A 24,876-nucleotide genomic window follows, 5' to 3' on the forward strand; every position below is an offset into this window, starting at 1 on the left:
TAAGTGGGGCCGTGACGCAGCGGTACTTTGGACCCCCCACCTCCAGACGATCCAAGCCAAGGCACGTTCCCGACTCTGTCTCCTCAAGCTCCTTTCCGGCTGTACTTGGGGTCTGGACCCCTCCACCATCCTCCATACCTATAAATCCCTCATTCACCCTATCCTTTGCTACGCCCACCCTTCCTTGATCTCCGCTTCCCTACCTTTTACAAATCCCTTCAGATCCTAGAACGCCATGCTCTTCGCCTCGCCTATCGCATCCGTCTCCCCTCCCCCACGCGGATCCTGTACGACCTAATTCCCTTCCCCCACCTCCTTCTTTTCCTCGAACAGATACAGATCCTCTACACCTCCCGTAAACTCGATCCTCCTCACCCGCTGGTCTCTACCATCCTTTCCCGCCCCCATCCGCTGCCACACCTGTATTTCCACGTCCCACCTGCTCTCCGTCTCTCCACTCTCCATACCCTCTCCCAAGGTGGCTTCCGCCGGCTCCCCTTCCCTGATAATGCCCTCCTCCCCTCCATATACCCCTCCAACCAACTTTGATCCCCCCTCCCTGTGTTTGTTCCTATGGGCACCCTCTCTCCCTTTTCTCCCCCTTCCCTCCCTCCTCCCTTTCGCCCCACTCCTCCCCCGGGCTTCCCCTACCCCCATACCTCCATTCCTCCTCCTATCTCCTCTGCCATTGGCATCTTTGCTCTCCCCTCTCCCTCCCCCTCCCCCTTCTACCCCTCTTGGCAGATTCCCGGACTCGCACACGCTACTTGGACATTCGCGCGCCGGAGATAATCGCCAGCAGTTTCTCGTGTGTGTGCCATCGTGTTTGTGTTTAGCGTTCGCCGTCACGCTCCTCCGTTCACCTGTGCCGTCGAAGTCGTCAGAATTTGTGCGCCGTGCCGACAGTTTGTAGTGTGTTTCTCGTCGGGTGTGAACGGCTTCGTGTTTTTTTTTTTGTATTCTGTGTCTACTGTTTTTTGCCCGCTAATTTGTTCAATCTCTTATGTGTCTTCTTTATGTTTTCTCATTGTTAACTCTGAGGCTAAAGAGCACCGTAGGATGTTGCTGCCAGCCTACCCGATGTACAGGTGTTGAAATAACAATAAAGGAAAAAAAACAAAAAAGCAGCGGTACTACCATACAAATCGCCCCTGTCGCACAGCCTGTCTGTGCCGAGACATTTCTTTGAGAGACCTCGGGATTTTTGATACTTTGGATAGTGATAATCTCGCTAAGCTGCCTGATGTCGGGATATCTGTGCAGATGTTAACTTTGCTATAGTTACTCAGTGTTAGTATTTACCAAGTTGAGCAGCAGCAGCAACGACAACAGCAACAACAGCAGAAGCAGAAGCTGAAGCTGACTTTACAGTAGCGGAGGGAAGTGATCCTATTCTATTCGTGATGATAGATCGTAAAATAAGGTGAGCCGTTAGCATCGTGTAGTATTAGTTTCTGTTACAGTGTAATTATTCAATTATATTGAAGATTAATTGATTTTAACACACTGTTGTTGCCAGAGTTTAGAAACTGGGAACCTGGATGACAGATTTGATTCGCTGATAATTGTATGCATGTGAAAATCTTTTGCAGTATCCCCTTTATTGCAGTCTGATATCAAAGTACACTTTCGCGTCGCTAGTACTAGCTTGTATGGGAGAACTCATTCTAAAGCTTGATTTGAACTGCTGTGCTCAGACGATGTTTCGGGCTATGTATGTAATCCATAGGTGTGAGGGGTGTCTACTGTCATTATTCTGTAATTAAATTTTAACTTATCTATTACTGTATATTTGCAACTTGTCTAACTTCCACTAGATTATTTTGACCGGAGAGCGATGGGCCCTTTTATCGATAAAAATACAGGAATCACTGTTGTATAGTTATATTTCTAAATTGGCATGAATTGATTGTTAGTATATCTAGAACGACAAGTACCAACAGCTTGAGTGCTGAGCATAAAGATAAACATGTTTGGATATGGACGAAAGTTGTCACTGTTCAGCCCAGCGCTACTTACGATCGTCTAGTTATTCCATGCCACCAGAATTATATATAATCGAGGTACGGGTGTATGTGACAAATCCATGGATTTTTTACAATATATAGCTAGGGTGCGGTCAAGTGTTTTGTTTGTTCTGTTGATTGGCTGTCAGACGTTGGAATGTTGCGTTTTGGAGTGTAATGCAGCGCCTCTCCCCTGCCTCTCCGTGTGTCTGATTTATTGCATATAAATCTGACCAATGGATTTGCAGACAAAATAGCCAATGTTTAGTAACGCCTGGAGCACCTGCCGCACAAGAGTTGTGTTGCAACTGGTTTAAGCATGTGGGGCTCAACCTTAGTCATTGTTTTATTCCTTAACTATTTGTGGAAGTTGAATGGATCCTCAAAATAAAAACAAACATGAGGTCACGGAAAGTGCCATACATAAGTATTAAGCACAGTATTGTTGCCAAAGCTCGCTGCGGTGCAGTGGTGCACCAACCTTTTAGCTTACCTGGACCACACTGGAGGAAGATGAATATTTTTGGACTGCACATAATATACATAACACCAACAGTAGCCACTGAGCAAAAGAAAAAAAAAGGGGGGTGGGGCGGAATGGGATTGGGATAAATTAATGAGCGAAGAAGGAAGAGCATCGTGTTGCTGGAGTCTCAAGTTGAAAATATTAAATTTATCACCAGTAGTGACATAGGTGCTCACTTCTCGAACGACACTGATTTTAGCTGCATGCGAGCTGCGGGAGGGATGTCCCTACAGTGGGGGTGAAGGGAATAGAACCGATAGAGCCAGCATCTGATTGTAAGTATTTATGAAAGTGAAACTGCTGTGTTTTCTAGGTAGATACAAACAGTTGTCAAATTATGCCGTAAATATCAATGTGAATGTATTTGAACAAACAGTGGCCGTAGTCAGATAAGTTAACAAAACAAATTCTATAACAAATAAAAAAAGCTTATCGCAAATCATATAAAGCTGAAATGATAATGTAAAGTTATATGAGAGGTGTCATTACTGAAAGTTGCGATTACCCATCTGTGCTCTGATGTGTGATGTCATCGAGATGGCGGACTACCCTGTGCCTCAAGCATATACAACATGGCAACCATGATGGCACTCATTTCACCAGCGAACAAACACAGATAACACGTGAAACAGTTAGTTCCAGCAACAAAATGAAGCTAACGGGACAGCTGCGGGAAGTAGGGAGTTTTGGGCAGGGACAAGCTAAATATACCACTATAACAACAACACCTTTCTGAAATGAATATTAACCCAACAATTAAGTACACAGGATTTTCAATGTTCAGCACAACCAAAAAAATGCAAAAAAGAAAATCTCTGCATCGTTAATTTCGTTTAATGTACATAGCTCAAACGAAGCCCTCTGTACCAAGAACCCACACATAACTTGAAAATCTGGTACTGCAAACTTCACTTGACTTATATAACCCCTACGAAACACATGATACCATAAACCCATGCATAACTCCAAAGCCCGATACTGCAATTTTTGCTTGACATACATGGCAGCCCCTAGTACCAAAACCCAACACACTCAAATTGTCAAATCTGTTAAACCAGACCTTCACTACCTGTATTTGTATAAAATAAAGTACATATTACAACAAACCAAAACTCACTCACATAACAAATATCACTAACATAATGTAACCAATATCTGCAATACCTACTAACAACAATAAAACCCATATACCAAACACTGGCAAGAAAACAATAAATTAATGAAAACTTGCACCACCACAAATTTCAATATACACAAACAAAGCCAAACATAAACATTTATTACAATTTTTAAAAAATCTTATAAAAATAGTTAAGAGCTGAATCAATCACATGAATCTAGGTTGGCCAGTGACCAGCACTCTGCTTCCCCCCTCCCCACCTTGGCCTCAAGCTACACTGTAGGTTGTTCTTTCTTCATAACTTTCATTGCATCAAATAGCTTCCTATTGTATCAAATTTTTTGGCTTCACTGATACAAAGCCAAATGATCCCATTTTAACATCACCTACACTGCAGTTCAGTTTGTCTAGGCAACCATAATTAAATAAAAGTAGTTATAAAATGTTGATATTTGATGCCCCAATGTAACTAATACACTGAACTAAGAAGTGCATGAACAAAATGAAGGACATTACTATAAGGTAGGAATAACAGTTTAAAATGAAAAGGAAAAGCTAAAATGACTCTCTGACCAATTTTAATCATTTGGATTTTAAATGGAGGCACCATCCTTCATAGTTTATGGTATGTACTTTTCACCATTCTTGCCAATGTCAGCAGTAATCTTAGGATATGTCAAAAACATTCTACAATGAAAAAGGAATATTTATCGTAACACAATGAAAATTAATAGCTCAAAATACAGATGTAAATGGAATACATATGTAAGCTCTGTGGGGGATAGAATAGGTGGTCAGCCATGGTCTAGATGAAGGAAGCACCCCAGCGTTTGTTTGAAGTGATTTAGTTAAACCCAAATCAGGATGGCCAGACAGTGTGAACTCGATCCTCTCGAAAATGAGGTCAGTGTCCTAACAACTGCACTGCCTCAATCAGTTCATTCATGTTATGCAATATGCTTTGACTTACACACAATTTGCTCCAGGTAACTTGTATTATGAAAAATAGTTGTGCTCTTCGTTGCTGCACAATCTGACAACCACTTATGACTTCCCCCCTGCGGGTTCGGGGGTAAGAATAGGCCCGCGGTATTCCTGCCTGTCGTAAGAGGCGACTAAAAGGAGTCTCAAACGTTTCGGCCTTCTGTGATGGTCCCCTCTTGGGTTTGACCTCCTTTTTTCTTCCAAATTTCCGTCGTCAGTGCGTGCCATTTGGGGAAGGACACCTTACGTGGTGTTTTTGTATTGGTCCATCATGCTCCACCATCTTGCATGTTACCTATTGTCGTGTGGGGGGGACTACGCCCAACATCTTCTGGGTGGTCTCCTTCTCGCCTTGTGCGCCCTCTTCTTCTTAGCGCCTACGACAACTGTGGACCCTTTAAACACCTAACATCCAGCACGGTAGCCAGTCCGTTGTGGTGGGGTCGTCATGTACCCTCTTGGTGGTAGCCCCCTGACCATGCAGGGATCGCACTACAGATGCCTCAGCTGTTTCCTCCCCATGCATGCCAAGGAGTATGTGCCCATCTTGTCTGGGGCACGGGGACTCCGGGCAACGGGATATCGGCCAGGTACCCGTTGCTTTGGCTGGGTGGCGCCCTTGGGGAGAGCCCTCGTTCGGAGTAGGTGGCATCTGGGCGGATGTGGCGCAATGAAGCGCAATAAATCACATCAAGCTGGTGGTCGCACGGCCACCAGCGTCTCTAAGCGAGGTAGAGTCGACTTCGATGCTGCGCTGTATGACCCTCAGATGTTCCCCTCGTTGGCTGCGCCATGGGAGGGACGCCGATCTAGTGCCAAGCGGGAGCCTTACGTACCGCAATACCTTGTCTGCAGCAGGACTGATGGTGACTCCTTTCTTCCGACGAAGCCTATGTTTTTTGTGGAACACCTGGAGGATAAGTTTGGGGAAGTGGCGGGGTTGTCAAAAATGAGGAATGGGTCCATCCTCCTCAAGACGTCCTCCCCAGCCCAGTCACGAGCGTTGCTCTTGTGTGATAAGCTGGGTGACGTCCCTGTTACCGTCACTCCCCACAGTAGCTTAAATATGGTCCAGGGGATTATTTACCATCGTGACCTCTTGTTGCAATCCGATGACGAGCTGAGAGCCGACTTGGAACGACGTGGTGTGCATTTTGTCCGTCGTGTCCATCGAGGACCCAAGACAAACAGGGTGGCCACCGGTGCCTTTATCTTGGCCTTTGAGGGTGATGTCTTGCCCGAGAAGGTCAAGGTGATGGTTTACCGTTGCGACGTCAAGCCATACGTGCCTCCCCCGATACGGTGCTTCCAGTGCTGGAAGTTTGGGCATATGTCCTCCCGTTGCCCATCCAGCGCTACATGTCGAGATTGCGGACGCCCCTCTCATCCTGATTCTCCATGTGCACCTCCGCCTGTATGTGTTAACTGTGGGGAGCACCACTCTCCATGCTCGCCGGATTGCCCCGTTCTTCATAAGGAGCGGAAGATCATGGAATTTAAGACCCTGGACCGGCTTACTTATCGAGAGGCTAAACAGAAATATGAAAGGTTGTATCCTGCTTCCCTTCGAACATCTTATGCTGCAGCCACGTTATCATCGCCCGCACGAGCGACGGTTGTCGCTTCATCTGTGCCGCCTTCAGTGGGCCCTCGGGGCCATGTATCTCTGTCTGCCCCCCTCGTGCCTGGGGGCAAGCCTTCCTCTCTTGCCCCCTTAGCAGTTGGGGGCAAACCCTCTTCTGTCGCTCCCCCCAAGCTTACTTCGGGAGTGACATCTGCTCCACAACCGGGAGGCTCGATTCCTCCCCCTCCTTCTCCGGCGGCGTTGCCTCCGCCGGTTCCTCTCTCGCGGAAGGGGTCCCTCGGGGCTCTCCCTTCCTCCGTTTCTTCTCCTTCCCAGCCAGATGTCAGCCAGTGGCTGAAGGTTCCGCCACCTGCTGGTCGTAGGGCTTCTGCGTCGTCGTCAGCCTCCGACGCTCCTTCAGAGAAGCTCTCCCAGCCCTCTCACCCTAAGGGCAGACGCGAGAAGAAGGAACGGAATGTGTCCAAGAAGAAGGACGTTCCGGCGGTTTCAGCACCGCCTGCTGTACATAGTCCTGGCTCCGGGGATGAGGTGGAGATCCTCGCCTCTGCCGCGGATCTCGCCCTCACGGAACCCTTGGGGGCCTCTCCTATGGACTCAGCTGACTCTCCCCCAGTGGCGGCGGTTGGCTCTGAAGCGCTGTCTGCCTCTTAGTCGCATTCACGCCCTCCCAGTCCCTTCCTGCTTCCATTCTCCAATGGAACTGCGGCGGTTATTTCCGCCACCTGCCAGAGCTCCGGATGCTTCTGAGTGATTCCCCTGTTCTCTGCATTGCTCTGCAGGAAACTTGGTTTCCTGCACTGCGGACCCCCGCCCTTCGCGGTTATCGGGGATACTATAAGAACCGTGCTGCCTGTCAACGAGCGTCAGGTGGGGTTTGCCTCTTTGTTCACCACTCTGTCTGTAGCTCGCCAGTACCCCTTCAGACGCCTTTAGAGGCAGTTGCTGCCAGGGTTGAGCTCTCGCCGGCTATTACTGTTTGCTCTGTTTACATTCCTCCGGATGGGGAGCTCCCCCGCCATGTCTTGGCTGCGCTGCTGGCTCAACTCCCGCCACCATTGCTGCTTCTGGGCGATTTCAATGCCCACAATCCTCTATGGGGTGGGACTGTCTCCGATGATCGCGGTCGGGCCGTGGAGCATGTGTTGGCTCAGCTCGACCTTAGCCTCTTGAACACCGGTGCTCCCACGCATTTCAGTGTGGCCCATGGCTCGTTCTCGGCCATCGATCTCTCTATTTGCAGCCCTGGACTTGTCCCATCCCTCCACTGGAGGGTGCATCCTGACCTGTGTGGCAGTGACCATTTTCCCATCTATTTGTCACTGCCACAGTGTCATTCTTCTGGGCGCTTGCCCCGCTGGGCTCTCCACAGGGCTGACTGGCCAGCTTTTACTTCCGCTGTAACCATTGCGTCTCCCCCACAGGGTGACATTGACGAGGTGGTTCGTGTTTTCACCACGTCCATCATTTCGGCGGCCGAGGCTGCCATCCCCCGTTCCTCTGGCCTCCCTCGGCGGAAGGCTGTCCTCTGGTGGTCGCCGGAGATTGCTGAGGCTATTCGCGACCGTAGGCGGGCTCTCCAGCGTCATAGGCGGCACCCGTCTCTGGAGACCCTCATCGCCTTTAAGAGGCTCCGTGCCTTCGCCCGTCGTCTTATTGCACGGCATAAGCAGGAGTGCTGGGAGAGGTACGTCTCCTCCCTGGGCTCCCGTGTCTCGTCCTCGCACGTGTGGTCCCGGATCCGGCGGATTTATGGCTCCCAGACCCCTATGGGTGTCCCTGGGCTCTCCTTGGACGGCGCTGTCTGCACGGACGCTGCCGCCATTGCTGAACGGCTAGCCGCGCACTTTGCTCAGAGCTCTGCGACTGCATCCTATCCCCCCGCCTTTCGCTCTCTAAAGGAGCGAGCCGAGCGGACGCAGTTCTCATTCCACACGCGTCGTTCTGAAACATACAATGCTCCTTTCAGCGAGAGGGAATTCCTCGCCGCCCTCGCCGATTGCCCTGATACAGCACCAGGCCCAGACTGCACCCACGCGCAGATGCTGAAGCATCTCTCCAGGGACTGCCAGAGACACATTCTCGCGATATTTAATCGCATTTGGAGCGAAGGCGTGTTCCCGTCGCAATGGCGGGAGGGCGTTATTGTCCCCATCTTGAAACCCGGTGCGGACCCACTGGCGGTGGACAGCTATCGTCCCATTACCCTCACCAACGTTTTGTGCAAATTGCTGGAACGTATGGTGGGGCAGCATTTGTGTTGGGTCCTTGAGTCGCGCGGTCTCCTCGCTCCATCCCAGGGTGGCTTCCGTCGGGGCCGGTCTGCAGTGGACAATTTGGTGCGGCTGGAATCTGCTGTCCGTACGGCTTTTGCCCGACGTCAGCATCTTGTTGCTGTATTTTTCGATCTGCGGAAGGCGTATGACACCACATGGAGGCATCACATCCTCGCCACGTTGCATGGGTGGGGTCTTCGTGGTCGGCTCCCGGCTTTCCTTCAAACCTTTTTATTGCGCCGCTCTTTCCGGGTGCAAGTCGGTGCCACCTCTAGTTCCTCTTATATACAGGAAAATGGGGTCCCGCAGGGCTCGGTGTTGAGCGTCTCCGTATTTTTAGTGGCCGTTAATGGTCTGGCAGCAGCAGTGGGGTCGTCGGTGTCTCCTTCTTTGTATGCCGACGACTTCTGCATCTCATTTAGCTCCACGACTACGGGAGTCGCTGAACGCAGGCTGCAAGTCGCCGTTCGCAAGGCAGCATCATGGGCACTGACTCATGGCTTTCAGTTCTCTGCTGCCAAGACTCGAGTAATGCACTTCTGCAGGCGTCGGACGGTCCACCCTCATCCTGCACTTTACCTCGACGGCCACCTGCTTGAAGTGGTGGACACTTGCCGCTTCTTGGGACTCGTGTTTGATGCCCGGCTCACATGGGTTCCTCATGTTACTCAGCTGAAGCAAAAATGCTGGCGGCACCTCCACGCCCTCCGCTGCCTTAGCCACACGTCTTGGGGTGCAGATCGCTGCACGCTGCTGCGGTTGTACAGAGCCCTTGTGCAGTCCCGGCTTGATTATGGGAGCCTGGCCTATGGGTCTGCGTCCCCCTCAGTGTTAAAGTTGTTAGACCCCATACACCACTGTGGGGTTAGGCTTGCCACTGGCGCTTTTCGCACCAGCCCCGTGGATAGTCTACTGGTGGAGGCCGGGGTTCCCCCACTGCGGATTCGCCGCCATCGTCTGCTTGTCGACTATGCTGTCCACGTTCATTGCTCGCCAGATCATCCCAATCGTCGCCTGCTTTTCCCTGCTATGGTCCTCCATCTGCCCGAACGGCGCCCTAGGTCTGGGCTTTCCATAGCTGTCCGTGTCCAGTCCCTGCTGTCAGAACTGGGGTCATTCCCTCTTCTGCCTCCCTTCCGGGTCCGTACACCTACGCCTCCCTGGTGTTTGTCCCGGCCGTCCGTCCGTCTGGACTTGGCACAGGGACCCAAGGACTCGGTTCCGCCTGTGGCCCTCCGTCGCCGTTTTCTTGCTCTCCTCGCCTCATTTTCGGACTGTGAGACTGTCTACACTGATGGTTCCCTGGTTGATGGTCGCACTGCCTACTCTTTTGCTCATGCTGCTCATGTTGAGCAGCGCTCCTTGCCGGCTGGCTGCAGTATTTTTACTGCAGAGCTGGTGGCCATATTGCGCGCTCTTGACCATATGCGTTTCTGCTCAGGTAGGTCCGTCGTGATCTGCAGTGACTCCCTGAGCAGCCTTCAGGCCATCGACCGCTGCTGTCCCTCCTCTCCTCTGGTGTCCTCCATTCAGGAGACTGTTTCCGCCATTGCCCGTTCTGGTCGTTCGGTGGTCCTGGTTTGGACGCCCGGTCATGTTGGCATCCCAGGGAACGAACGTGTAGACAGGCTGGCCAAAGGGGCGATCGACGCCCCGGCTTTGGAGATCGGCCTTACGGCTCGCGACCAGCAGATGGTGTTGCGCCGTAAGCTGATTGGGATGTGGGCTGCTGAGTGGCGTGGCATGACAACCCCGAATAAACTGCGGGCTGTCAAGGAGACGACCGCCGTGTGGCGTTCCTCCCTGCGGGCTTCTCGCAGGGACTCGGTTGTCCTGTGTCGGCTGCGCATCGGCCATACGTACCTGACGCACGGCCGTCTCTTGCGTCAGGAGGATCCCCCCCTGTGTCCGTGTGGGTCCCGGCTGACGGTCGGCCACATTTTGCTGGAGTGTCCTCGACTGCGCACACTCCGGCAATCTTTTAATCTCCCGGGCACTTTGGCTTTGGTTTTATCTGACGATGCCTCCAGGGCTGATGACGTTTTAAATTTTATCCGTGGTAGTCCGTTTTATGGTTCGATTTAGGGAGGTCCTGCGCCTTTCCCTTTCTGTGTCTTTTGTCCTTGTGTCTGTTGCTGTTCTGGTGTGCCGTGAGCTGGTTGACTCTTTCCCATTTTTGTTCTCGTGGTCAGTCAACCAGTCTCCGGCCATCTTCCTTTCTTCTGTTTCTTTCTGTCTGGTGTGCCTCTGTCCTGTTCTTGTTTGTAGTGTTTGTTGCTGCATTTGTGTTCTTTTAGCGCCTGGGGGGACGTCTCCTCCCCCTTTGGTTTTTACCTGCTCGGTCGATTTTGGGCTCGCCTGATTTTGGAATGGGGGACTGATGACCTTCGCTGTTTAGTCCCCCTTAAACATCCCAACAACCACCACCACCACCACTTATGACTTCTGAGGCATGAAGATACTTCTATGCCCCTTACACTAACTCCAGTTTTTTTGAAAACTTAGCTTCAGTGCCACAAACATTCAGCTATGCTCCATGTTTGTCTTCTTGGCCTTCTCTCTGTCCACCTGAAAAATTGGGCAGTTTACCATAAAATTTTATTCCCTGACAGAAAACACTTTGTAGGGTTTTTGTTTGTTTTTATGTGGATAATGCAAGTCCAAACTGGCCATTGTTCCAAGATTATGTATAGAACTATTAATGATTGCCTGATATGCACAGCATAGTGATTGATGTACTGACATGGTGTAGTAAGGATACCCAGATTGTAATAGTTACTTACAATGAGACTGACTACTACTAGTTGTTATTCTTATGGCCCTTTTCTGCAGTTTAAAAACTGTATCCATGTTTTGTGCCTTCAATACTGAGAAAAGACTCTCATAGTAAGAAATGAATGTAAATCACAAGCAAACATTGGCTGATACAAACTGATGAGAGAATCCTGAGAGCAAAACATGCTGTAGACATTCTTTTTGCCATCATCTTTGTGTGTTCATTCTATGGTAATTGACAATAAATATTTCCCCCTGAAAACTGTGATTATTACATAATCTATCAGTTTATCATCTACACTTAATGTGACAGTTGTTTTACCTCTTTGTGCACAACTGTAAACATCACCGAGTTTCATTTGCTTTCTCTGTCATCAGTGACTATGATGTTGGTGTCATCATCAAAGAGAACTTTTTCTCTGTAGCTGATACTGTCTCGAAAGTAACTGTTATATAACACGAACAAAATTTGACCCAATACACTATGTTAATGTTCCTTGCCCATCACTTGTTTTACTAAAAACTGCTCATCAGCATATGTGTGTGTGGTTTCTCTCTGCTTTCTGCACCCTGTTTTTGGGTAAGACTGAATCCACTTGTTCACTATTCCTCATAAAACTAGTACTTCTAGCTTGGTTAGTAGTTCTTTATAGTAAACAGTGTCGAAAGCCTTTGACGAGTCAAAGAATATGCTGGTTATGCAGACATCCCCCTCAAGACCATCAAGTTCTACTTTTGTAAACTCTGCAGTGGCCGATATTGTACTTCTCCCTCTGTGGAAACCAAACTGTGGTTTGTTAAAAAGATGATATTTATTCATGTAATTCATTAGTCTATCTCTTGTTAATGATTCAGGTATTTTTGAGAATATGGATAATAGTGAAACTGGCTTGTAGTTTTCAATACTTTCCACTTTACTTTTCATTAGTAAGGGCACAACTAGTGCATACTTTAGTTACTCTGGAAAACTACCTGGACTGAAGGACTCATTGTTTCTTAATGGGGGTTGCATGTATCCTGTTGGATGAACATCTGCAAGTGAGCATTATACCACTTCAGTTGTAAATTTCTTTTATTATCACAACCAGTTTTCGGCTTTCATATGCCCATCCTCAGGTGTTGCAACTGTGCTGTGACCCCCGAGCACCATGGTGGACATGTACTAGGCGCGATTTGCTAGGTACAACTGAAGCGGTATGTTCAACCTCTACTACTTTAGAAAAGGGACTGGAACCTCATCTGCACCTGCTGACTTCTTATTTTTTAATTTCTGTATTATCGTCCTGGCTTCAAACTCTGTTGTGGCCATCATCATCATCATCATCATGCTTGATGTGTAAGTCATTGTGGATGCTACATGTGTAGGAAAATTTTGCCACAACTTCTCTGCAGCACTAGAGAAATAGTCATTTACAAAATTTGCCGGTTCTTGGGGATTTTCTATTATTCTATTTCATTTGTATGTTATTACACTTGGCAACTTTTCCCACTTTCTTCTTTTATGTGATCCTGCATTACTCTGCTTTTATTTTCTGCATTATATATTATTTGGCCATTGAATGATTTTATGCAGCAAGAAGTACCCTCCTGTAAATTTTTTTATACCTGTAAAGAACCGTTAAATTTTAGGTGCCTACAAAGAGCTTCTAATACCCAAAGTTATCCATTTATTTTCCTCAGCTGCTGTTGTAGAAGTGGCTAATTTTGGAAATCTCCCCTCAAAAATTAATCTAAACAATGTGTAGAATCTAGAGAACTTAGTATCTACATTTTTTTGTATATGTACTTCATCCCGGGTTTCTTTTTCCTAGAAAAAGTATGTATTTTGTGTTCTGAGAAGATCCTTTTGTAGGCGTGCAGTTTTGTGGCTTTTGCCAAGCCTATCTTTAGCTTTATTATATACCAGTAGTGATCAGAAAGGCAAGGATCTCATATAAATACTTTACAGTTTTCTCTGTGTGTAACTGTAAGTGCATGGTCTAAGACTGATGCTGACTTTTTGGTACCATAGTAGCTGTGTTTACCATTTGTGCCACACCAGAAGCGCTCAGAATGCTGATAAATTTAGTCGCCTATATTTAATTTCACTCTCAACACTTCTGTTAATATTCATATCTCCACATATTATTATGCTAGTTTTGGGTGTTGAGACTGTTTTCAGGGTGTCAGTTAATTTTGTTAACGAAAGTGTGTATACCATAACTAGGTGAGTAGCACACACAAGCAAGCAAGCACGCACGCACGCCCACCCACCCACCCACCCACCCACCCACCCACCCTCCCCCCCTCCCCCCCCCCCCCCCCCCCCCCCACACACACACACACACACAAATAAATAAATAACTTTTATAGATGTCTAGCTTTGTTAATTCAATGGTTGCCAATTCAAAATGTTTACACCAATTGTGATCATGTCATCTCCAGCTTTAAAATATGTTCCATCTTTGATATAAATTCATGGTCCCACCATTTGTAAGGTGTTACAGTAGAAACTTGCACATTCATATAACATTAGTACTATATACTGTAATTCATAATCTGTACACCAGTGCTCTTCGAGCATACCACTGATCTGTTCGAAGACTGAAATTCAACTTCAAACTGGTATACTTTACTTTTAAAGGACTGCACGGTCTGATGAATAACGGATAACTCTGAGCAAATTTAAATGATGTGTGATGCATTCTATCTTCTGTGCACATGATTGAGAAATCTCTAAACTGGTTGAGATGCTTTTAAGGGAGGGGAGCCTGATGCCTTGGTTTACTCTAAAAAGGCCTGTTTCTCCTGCCTATGACAACAGGTAATTGATCATGTGTCCCCACACTCACCTGCTATGCTTTCACTTATTAACTGCATCAACTTCTCTCTCTGTCTTGTTGAGGTGCAGACCATGTCCAGAGTAACCCTTCCTCCAAATACATCTCACTGGCACCTGTTCATTTTGCACCCGGTCAGCATCAACCCGTGCCATCTCTAGCTCCACTTCAATACAGCGCTGTCAAGATGAGGCTGACCATGGTGCTGGAACTGCTCGAGGCTGAGCATGGCGTCGGAACTGCTTAACTTTGCTCACATTGGTGTCACCAGTTAGGGAAGCTACATTAGTCAGGTCACCTATGTTGTATGTCCTATCCATATCCAATATGTTTCTTGCCACACTTTCTGTCACTACTGGATCCCCCTCTGTGAAATCCTTACACAAAGGCCCCAAGTCCCCAGTTACCTGATGTAGCCCATCACTTGGCTTGAAAATCCTGGTAACGTGATACTCATCCTGTAACTTCGCTTGTAATTGAGAGCCTACATTTCTGACGTGACTGCTGCCTCACAGCAGTGCCCTCTTGTTCCTAATATTTGTGCTCTTTCTGTCCTTCCTACTCATGGGCAGAGTCCATGCAAATTTCTTACTCCTACACCATATTGAGGCTCCACTCCCCTAAACTCTGGTAGCTGGAACCTGTTGGTAGTAGACACAACAAAGCTGTCAGACTGTGTCCTCCTCCTGCTAGCCTTCGTACCAACTGCCAGTTCCCAACCATTTGCCTCATATCTGCCTTCCTTCATCCTCACTAGCTCTTCTACCTTTTGTCTGAAGGGCACAAATCTTCCTTTTCTGCTCCTCTATTAACCTATTCTTGCTGCATATTTGGCAATTCCAGGTGAGGGCCTCAGTGACCTCCCCAGAATTCTTCCCACAACATATCCACCCAGTGAAAGCACTTGCTACAGCTTCCACAGTGCATCCTACTAGTTACTTTCCTACAACTCCCACAGTTTCCACTCATGGTCAAGTAAAGTGCAGCAAAGAAAGAAACTAAGGTATGCGAAACTAAAAGAATTTTATAAGATGTATTACATTTATTTCACTACACAAAAAAGTAACCTCTGATACTTTCATTAGTTCACTACTAGTGCAAGTTCAGTTCTGTCAGAAGTATATAAGCAAAAATGTGCGACAGAAGTCACACAGAAACAGAAATTCAAAGTTCCAGATAGTTCCTAAATGTGAATCTTCACTTATGTGACAATAAAAAACAGTATTGCAGCTAATCGGTGCCAGAGGGGTCCTACTATGAAAAGAAATGGCACTCCAGACCATCACTCCTGGTTGTCGAAGTGCGTGGCAGGCAAGAGTGCGGTTAGTATGTCACCACTGTCCGGGGTGCCTCCAGATATGTCCTTGGCCCGGAATCTCATTGACTGAAGTAGAATTGTCTTCAGCGATGAGTCCCACTTTGATCTGAGCCCCGATGACCAGCAAAGGTGTCTGAAGACGCTACAGACAGTGGTGAGGTACCAGCTGAACTGTCACTTGCCATGTGGCCTGAGAACCAGGAGTAACTGTCAGAGGTGCCATTTGCTATCATAGTAAGATCCCTTTATTTGTAATCTGCAGCACCCTTACAGCAGAGTGGTACGTCAGTGATATTCTATGCCATATTTTGTTGCCCTTCATGGCAAGCCATGAAGAGCTCATCACTCTTTCGTGGGTTCGTGCTTGGCTACCATGGGCCCCAGCCTTTGCAGCATTTTTTATTGAAGTTGGGGCTGTCAACCATATTTTTCGATATGGTAACTGTGCTTATAATAGACCATGCAACTCCATATTAAATGGTGTTTATTGTGCTACCCTTTCCAACAGTACATGAACTGCCTCTAGTTCTGATACTCGTTGCATCTCTCTCTCTCTCTCTCTCTCTCTCTCTCTCTCTCTCTGCCAAAGCCTTGCCCTCCTCGACATTCATTTTGAAACACCAGCAATTACAAGAGACACAAAATAAAATACATTAACTTAATTCTTACATCTAATCATGTCATTTTGATTTGCAGCACTGTATGGCCTTATGCCCATAATGCTTGCTCATGAAAAATGCTACTGACATTGATTCTGTATGTACATGATGTTGAATGACCCTCCAAATTGCACTGTACATCTTACAGGTACTAGCCAATTGTCTCCCCATTACCTCTAAAGTGTGACAAATCCACTGGTTCCTTACTTTTAACAAAATTACAATTGGCGGTGTTGGGATGAATTATGCAGAACAATATCTGTCAGGGGTAATGCGTGTTAGGTGGAGGAGCGTGCAGGACCGATGGCGTGTTTACGCTGTATGCGCTGTCCAGCATACAGGGACTAGTTGCGAGTGGAGTAGTGCACAGATAGACTGGGATAAGGGGTTACATTGGGTGCAGCGGGTGAACGGAGAAAGAAGGTGGTGAGAACGAAGGAGGGAGGGTTGTGGAAGGTTGTCTAATGGCTCGAGGAGTGGATTAAGAAGGGGCAGCAGAATAGAGGAAGGGGGGAAACTGTGGAGGCCTCACACTTTTCATTATTTAAGAGTCAGTTGCCACATTTCGCACTACACAGATATAATGCCTAAGTCGTTTTGCAGTTGGTTTTGACCTTCTGATGACTTCACTAGATGCTAAATGACAGCATCATCTAAAAACAATCTGAGGTCTGCTCAGATTGCCCCCTAACTGTTTCATACAGATTAGGAATAACATGTTTAGTAACTTAGCTATAGTGACACTATCTTTCGTAACATTACCTTTGCTATCTTGCGGCAAGACAGTCTTGTATCTGGAAATCTTTACATATGTCCAAAACCTCTTTGGGTTTTCCGCCAGATTTCAAGACAGAGTTTCGTTGTGAAAGCTATTAAAAGCATCTCGCATTGAAGTACTCCCTAAATTTCAAGATTCTGTAAAACATCAGTAGTCTTAGAGATTATGCGTTCTTTTAAATCCGGCATGTTCTTTTTATTGCTTCTGCAGCAGTTTTCTGACGTGTTTTGTGTGCCATGGGGGATCAGTTCTGTCTCTTACTAATTTATTTAGTATAAATTTGCTTATAGATTTCTTTGAATCTAATCAACATCTGGTCTTAGGGTACATAGTTTGGAAGGAGTGAAAACTCTCTTAGGAAAGCACCAAGCTAATTTTTAATCTCATTTTTTAAATACATACGGTGGTGGAAATATTTATTGCATCACCTCTTACAATTGACAATTTTTTTACAATCATTGAATAACTGAGCTAAATTTGCCTGATTTCTCTTGATTTCTGTCAGAAATTAATATACACAATAATTTTTGTCACTTTGTTTTTATTCTTAATTTTTTTCTATAAAAATGTTTGTTTTTTATAATTTAACACTTTCTTGAAAAATGAGTGTAAGTGGATATGCCAACTATTCTGTTCACTATTCTGAAATATGAATACTAATATTGAAAGAAACATTGCATATTAATGTTGTAACATAACACTGATGGATTTTAGTGTTTGTATTGGATCATATGAACACACAGTTGCATTTCATACTTTGTTGCTCCACCATGCGCCTTAATCACTGCTTGGCATCATGAAGGCATTGAAAGAATTAACTTTTTAATGTACTCCTCACTCAGTTCATGAAACCACACATGCACAAGGGCCTCGAACAGCTCCCGTTTATTCCGTGTCTTCTTTTTGGTGATAGCATTTCCCATAACCTTCCAGCAGTTGTCAATAGGATTGAGAGCAGGGCTGTTTCCAGGCCACTCTAATACCCGAACCCCATTTTGTTGAAAGAAAGATTTTACCTGAAATGACCCCCTGCGGGTCTGGGGGTTAGAATAGGCCCGAGGTATTCCTGCCTGTCGTACAAGGCGACTAAAAGGAGTTTCACATGTTTCGGCCTTTATGTGATGGTCCCCTGTAGTGTTTGACCTCCATTCTTCAAAATTTTCCTGAAGAGCGAGCCAATTAGGGAAGGGCGCCTTACAAGGTGCATCGTGTCCATCGTGCATTGAGATTTTTAGCCCACTTCCTCGTCGTCGCATTGCAGTCCTGCCCATTCTCCATCTCTTGGGTGAGGACATCTTCCTGGGTGCGTTTTCCACCATGCACTATGCAGTGTCGATTTCTGCGTCGACAATGACCATGGACTTCTTTGCACCTGATATCCAGCACGATAGCCAGTCTGTTGTGGTGGGGCCACCATGTACCCTGTTGGCTGCAGCTCCCTGACCACACATGAATTGCTCTGCTGATGCCTGCGCCGTTAACTCCTCATGTGTGTCAAGGGATAGATGCCCATCCCCCTGGGGCATTTGGACTCCCGGCAATGGCCTTCCTGCCAGGTGGCCTTTGCTGGGGCTTGGTGGCACCTGTGGGGAGGGCCCCTGGTCGGAGTGGGTGGCATCAGGGCGGATGGCACGCAATGAAGCATAGTCCATCAGCTCTTGCTGGTGGTTGAACACCAGCAGTCTCTAAACGATCATGAGCTCAATTCAATGCACAGAAGTACGAGCCCAAATCATTCCCCTCTCTGGCCACACCATGGAAGGAACGTCAGGCTAAGTATGGCAGCGGATATTATTCACCCTGGTACCTTGTATGTTCGAGAGCTGATGGAGAATGTTTCATGATGATGAAACCATTTAGAGGACAAGTTTGGGGAACTGGAGGGTTTGTCCAAAATGAGATCTGGGTCAGTCTTGATCAACATGGCATCCTCTGCCACGTCATGGGAGTTACTCGCTTGTGACAAGCTGCGGTATGTTTCTGTAACCATCACACCCCATAAGAGTTTAAATATGGTCCAGGGTATCATATTTCACAGAGACCTTCTTTTGCCGTCCGATGATGAGCTGCACACAAATTTAGAGTGGCAAGGTGTACATTTTGTCCGACGTGTCCACCGAGGTCCGAAGGATAATCAGGTTGCCACCGGTGCCTTCATCTTGGCCTTAGAGGGTGATACATTGCCCGAGAAGGTCAAAGTTATTGTCTACCGCTGTGATGTAAAGCCCTGTATCCCTCTCCCTGATGCGGTGGTTTAAGTGCTGGAAGTTCAGCCACGTCTTCGTGCTGTACTTCCAGCATCACATGTTGAGATTGCCAACGTCCATCACATCCCAATACCCCATGTGCTCCGCCTCCCATCTGTGTCAACTGTGTAGAGCACCATTTGCCTTGCTCACCTGACTGCAGGATTCTCCAGAAAGGAAGGAAAATCATGGAGTACAAGACCCTGGACAGACTGACCTACACTGAGGCTAAGAGAAAATTTGAACGCCTGCATCCTGTGCATATGACATTGTCTTATGCCACCACTACAACAGTTTTGGCACCATCAACTCCTCCAACCCAGGTCACCTCTCAGAGCCAGAAGACTACACCTGCCCCCTTGATGGTGGAGGGGGGCATTTCCCTCCCTGTTGCTCCTGCACCACCTACTTCGGGAGCAACATCCCCCAACCATCGAGAATGTCTGTCCCCACTTCTAAGCCAGAGAAGCGTAAGTCTTCTTTGGCTTCTCTTGCCAGGAAAGGGTCCCTACAAGCTCTGCGGCTGAGGATGGGGTGGAGAGTTTGGCGTTTGCTGATGACCTAGATCTCGCCAGACCCTCAGACAAAATGGACACAGGCTGCTCAGGCAATAAATCGGTGGCAGCAGGTGACTCTGAGGCGTAAACTGCCTCATTGAATATTCCATGCCTTCCCAGTCTCACGATGTCATCCTCCAGTGGAATTGTGGTGGTTTTTTCCACCGCGTGTCTGAGCTAAGGCAACTGGTAAGCTTTACACCTGCTATCTGCATTGCCCTCCAGGAAACCTGGTTCTCAGCAATGCGAACCCCTGCCCTCCGCGACTATAAGGGATATTACAGGAACCGTAGCGACTATATTAATAGAGTATTAGGTGCAGTTTGCATTTATGTCCTAAAATCAGACTGTAGTGAACATGTGCCCCTTCAAACCCCTCTTGAAGCTGTGGCTGTCAGAATAAGGACTACGCAGTAAATAACTGTCTGCAATGTATATATTCCTCCAGATGGTGCAGTACCCCTGAATGTATTAGCTGCACTGATTGATCAACTCCCTAAACCTTTCCCACTTCTGGGAGATTTTACTGCCCATAACCGCTTGTGGAGTGGTACCATGCATACTGGCCGAGGCAGAGATGTTGAAATTTTACTATCGAAACTTTCGACCTCTACCTCTTAAATGCTGGGGTCACCACACATTACGGTGTGGCTCATGGTAGTTACTTGGTCATTGATTTATCAATTTGCAGCCCAGGACTTCTCCCGTCTATCCACTGGAGAGCACATGACAACCTGTGTGGTAGTGACCAATTCCCCATCTTCCCGTCAGTGACCCAGTGTCAGGCACACGGATGCCTTCCCAGATGGGCTTTGAACAAGGCAGACTGGGGAACTTTAACCTCTGCTGTCACTGCTGAATCTCCCCCACATGGTAACATCAATGTGATGATTGAGCAGGTGACTAGTACAATTGTTTCTGTGGCAGAAAACGTGATCCATCGCTCTTTAGGGTACCCAAGGCCTAAGGCAGTCCCTTGGTGGTTGCTGAAGCAATTAAGGAGCGTCGGCGAGCTCTACAGCGGCATAAGCGGCACCCTTCCCAGGAGCACCTCATAGCCTTTAAAATGGCTCCGTGCCCGTATTCGCTACCTTATCAAACAATGGAAGGAGGAGTGTTGGGAGAGATAAGTCTCCACCATTGGGTGCCACACGTCACCTTCCCAAGTCTGGGCAAAGATCAAATCTCTTTTCGGGCACCAGGCCCCAACAGCTATCCGTGGCGAGCCATGTACCGACACAAATGTGATTCCCAGGCCACTTTGGCGGGCCATTTTGCCGGGGCCTGTGTGTTGGAGAATTACCACCCAGCCGTTCGCACCGTCAAACAGCGACTAGAAGGAAAAGTCCTTTCTTCCACTACATGCCACAGTGAATCCTACAACGCCCCATTTACAGAGTGGGAGCTCCTTAGTGCTCTTGCACATTGCCCCGACACAGCTCCTGGGCCTGATTGCATCCACAGTCAGATGATTAAACATCTCTCATCTGACTAAAAGTGACATCTTCTCGTCATCTTCAACAGGCTCTGGTGCGATGGCATCTTTCCATCGCAATGGTGGGAGGGCACCATCATTCTGGTGCTCAAACCCAGTAAAAATGTGCTTGATGTGGATAGCTATCATCCCATCAGCCTCACAAACGTTTTTTGTTAGCTGCTGGAACGTATGGTATGTTGGCGGTTGAGTTGGGTCCTGGAGTCACGTGGCTTGCTGGCTCCATGTCAGGGTGGCTTCCGCCAGGTTCGCTCTACCACTGATAATCTTGTGTCCATAGAGTCTGTCATCCGAACAGCCTTTTCCAGATGGCAACACCTGATTGCCATCTATTTTGACTTATGTAAAGCATACGACATGACTTGATCATATCCTTGCCACATTGTATGAGTGGGGTCTCCGGGGATCACTCCCAATTTTTTTTTCCAAAACTACCTGTCACTCCATACGTTCTGTGTCCAATTTGGTGACTCCCATAGTTCCATCCATATCCATATCCTGCAGGGCTCTGTATTGAGTGTTTCTCTCTTTTTAGTGGCCATTAACAGTCTAGCAGCAGCTGTCAGGTCCTCTGTTTCACCTTCTCTGTATACAGAAGACTTCTGCATTTCGTACCGCTGCTCCAGTACTGTTGTTGCTGAGCGTGGCCTCCAGGTAGCCATCCAAAAGGCGCAGTCATGGGCTCTAGCCCACGGCTTCCAGTTTCCAGCTGCAAAGTCGTGCACTTCTGCACTTCTGTTGGCGTCGTACCGTTCATCTGGAACCTGCACTTTACCTTAATGATCATCCACTCACTGTAGTGGAGACATATCAATTCCTAGGACTGGTTTTTGACATTCAATTGTCTTGGCTCCCTCATTTTTGTCAGCTTAAGCAGAAGTGGTGGCAGCACCGCAATGCCCTCCATTGCCTGAGCAACACCAATTGGGGTGCATATCGCTGTAGGCTGCTGCAGCCCTACAGAGCCCTTGTCCAATCCCGAATTGACTATGGGAGTGTGGTTTATGGTTTGGCAGCACCTTCAGCATTGCATTTATTGCATTTACTCGACCCTGTGCACCACTGTGGGGTATGATTAGCGACAGGAGCTTTTAGGACGAGTCCGGTGACCAGCGTACTGGTGGAGGCTGGTGTCCCTCCACTGCAGATCAGACATGCACAGCTGCTCGCCAGTTACGCAGCACACATTCATAGTGCCCCTGAGCATCCGAATTACCGTCTCCTTTTCCCACATGCGGCAGTCCATCTAATGCATCGACGGCCCAGATCAGGGCTAACGATTGCGGTTCGCATGCGGTCCCTTCTCTCCGAACTGGAGTCCTTCCCTTTACCACCTCTACTTGTGGTCCGTCCATGTACGCCTCGGCCACAGCTTTGTCTGGACCTTTCCGTGGCCCTAAAGACTTCATTAAACCCGCCCCTCTCCGCTGTCACTTCCTCTCGATTCTTGACGTGTTCAGGGACTCTGTAGTGGTTTACACCGATGGCTGAATGGCTGATGGTCATGTAGGCTTTGCGTTTGTTCATGGAAGACATATTGAGCAGCACTTCCTGCCAGTTTGCTCTTGAGTACATCTGCTCATGCCCTGGCGAGTCATTTCTTCTGTGTACTGACTCATTGAGCAGCCTACAAGTTATTGACTAGTGCTACCCTCACCACCCTCTGGTGGCGTCCACTCAGGAGTCCACCTACGTCCTGGAACTGTCCCGCCGTTCAGTGGTGTCTGTGTGGACCCCAGGACACATTGGAATCCCCAGCAACGAATTTGCCGACAGGCTGGCCAAACAGGCAATGCGGAAACAGCTTCTGGAGATAGGCATCTCTGAAGCTGACCTGCATACTATTTTACACCGCAGTATTTTCCGCCTTTAGGAGATGGAATGGCTTAACAGCATGCACAACAAACTGTGTGTCATTAAGGAGACTATGAATGTGTGGAAGTCTTCCATGCAGGCCTCTCGCACGGAATCAGTTGTCGTCTGCCGGCTCTGCATTGGCCATACGTGGCTAACGCATGGTTACCTACTCCGTTGCGAGGACCCACCTCAGTGTCGCTGTGGCTCCCAAGTGAGTCATCCACCTCTTGCTGGACTGCCCACTTTTAGCCGCTCTGCAGCAGACTTTTAACTTTCCCAGCACCCTGGCCTCGGTGTTGGGCGACAATGCCTCCACAGCAGCTTTAGTTTTACATTTTATCAGTGAGAGTGGGTTTTATACTTCTATTTAGGTTTTAGAGAATGTCCCTCTGTGTTCTCCACCCTAGTGCTTTTAGGGTGGAGTTTTTAATGTGTTGCAGAGTGGCTGGCTTTCCCTTTTTATTCTTGTGGTTGGCCAGCCACTGTAATCTGCTTTCATATTTTACTCTCTTCTGTTTCTAGCGTCTCTCTGTTGTTCTCTTGTCCTCTTTTGTTCCTTTTAGTGTTCATTGCCTTCCCTTCGTTCTTGTCTTTTCCTTTCTTTCCGTTTTGTGTTATATGTTTCGTCCATTTTATTCTCACACTTGTGGCATTGTTTTATTAGGAACAAGGGACCGATGACCTCGTAGTTTGGTCTCTTCTTCCACCTTTAAACCAACCAACCTTACCTGAAATGTAGAAGTACGTGATAATTAACCAAGAAAGAAATGTGCTTCCTGTTTGGGACAAATATTAGTCATAGGACTCACCTTCAAAGCTCTATGGCAAGGAGCGGAGTCATCCTGAAAAATGCAATGGGAAACATCTCCAAACTGGTATCTAATGGTTGGCATAAGCTTCCTTTCAAGGATGCTTATGTAGGCATCTGCATTGACAGTGCCATTGATGAAGTCCAGACGACCTACTCCATGACTGGAAGTGCGCCCCCAGACAATCTGTTCTTGTGGGTGTTTGACTGTATGTGTTATGCACGATGGCAAAAATTTTTCACCTTTTCTTCGACACACGGACACTTTTCCATCAGATTAAATATGGACTCGTCTGAAAAGATTACTCAGTTTCACATCTCAGGTATCCATTTCGCATGTGCCTTTGCCCATTGTAGTCGCTGTTGTCTCGTTATCTTGGTCAATAAAGGCTTCCTTCTCGGACAACGGGCTGAGAGTCCAGGCTCCAGGAATCTATTTCTTACAGTTCTACTGGTTACTGAGATGTCGCACATTTCTTCCCAGTCTCGCTTTACTTCAGTTGATGACAGATGACCATCGTTGAGTGAAAGCCTTTTCAATACCCTGTCCTGTTTGGCAGCAGACGCTTTTTTCTGACCCCTTCCTTTCTCACGATTAACATTTCCTTTTTCCCTGTATTTTTTCAGTAACCTCGAAATCGTAGACTGATTAAATCCTGTCTTAGAGGCTCTCTCTCTGGTGCTGAGACCAACAGTCGAATAAGCAAGTATAGCAGCATTCCTTTCTGGCGTTAATTCAACTGACCTGCCCGTCTTCTCACTGTTAAGTCTCAACTCAAAATGGCAGTATAAACACTGGTTTCATTGTAAAACCAAATGACAAAAACAACAAAGAGTTGTGTATTGTTGGAAAAAAAAGTGTGAAGAAGTCAGATTATTAAGGCAAGAATATGTCAACAAAGTTTAGCAACAATGGGGCTGGTATAACCTGAAGCAAACTGCTGCAAAAGACAAAAAGATGAAGTAATTCGTGGTGATGCAATAAATATATCCACAACTGTATATTTTGCATTTATTTTTGGTGTGTTTGGATGTTGCAGTGTTCAGTCTCGCTGCAACGACGTTGTGGT

At 47.4% G+C, this 24,876-nt stretch overlaps 1 protein-coding gene across 1 annotated transcript in view; it reads left to right on the forward strand.

Moving 5' to 3' along the window:
• Nucleotides 1-1,249: 1,249 nt before the first annotated feature.
• LOC124723110 (caspase activity and apoptosis inhibitor 1-like) overlaps nucleotides 1,250-24,876 on the forward strand; it is a 248,694-nt gene continuing 225,067 nt past the window's right edge. The window contains exon 1 of the mRNA XM_047248291.1: nucleotides 1,250-1,423. The gene's annotated coding sequence lies outside the window, so the exon portion shown is untranslated. The remainder of the gene's footprint in view (nucleotides 1,424-24,876) is intronic.

Source organism: Schistocerca piceifrons, chromosome X (assembly GCF_021461385.2).
Source record: "Schistocerca piceifrons isolate TAMUIC-IGC-003096 chromosome X, iqSchPice1.1, whole genome shotgun sequence".
Lineage (NCBI taxonomy): Eukaryota > Metazoa > Arthropoda > Insecta > Orthoptera > Acrididae > Schistocerca > Schistocerca piceifrons.